General features: G+C 50.7%; 1 protein-coding gene across 2 annotated transcripts in view; it reads right to left on the bottom strand.

Moving 5' to 3' along the window:
- The window catches only part of LOC102240005 (triggering receptor expressed on myeloid cells 1), a 38,889-nt gene that overhangs the window by 28,896 nt on the left and 9,711 nt on the right, over positions 1-282 (bottom strand). The gene's annotated exons all lie outside the window — the stretch shown is intronic.

Genomic DNA, 282 nt, shown 5'->3' with positions numbered 1-282 from the left:
CAGAGGCTTTTGCATATGAAAGGCCTGGCCCTTTGCAATCTGAAAATTACCTAACAAACTGCAGCTGGGTCAGAGAGACCCAGAACTTCCAAAAGAAGGCCCAAGGCCCCACAGCAGCTTGCATTGCTTCACAGCTGGGCCTCATCTGGTCACCTCAAAACCCCAAACAAAGAAGAGGAATCTTCAGATGTCTCCATAGCTCCTGCTGGGTAGCCTCAGGCAGAGGCTAAATTAGCACCTCCTTAGAGATCCAAGAGCCAGTGTACCCAGTGGTCAAAGTGG

Source organism: Myotis brandtii, unplaced genomic scaffold, assembly GCF_000412655.1.
Source record: "Myotis brandtii unplaced genomic scaffold, ASM41265v1 scaffold929, whole genome shotgun sequence".
Taxonomy (NCBI): Eukaryota; Metazoa; Chordata; class Mammalia; order Chiroptera; family Vespertilionidae; genus Myotis; species Myotis brandtii.
Note: the sequence above shows the minus strand (reverse complement) of the source record. Positions and strands in the feature narration are given on the sequence as shown.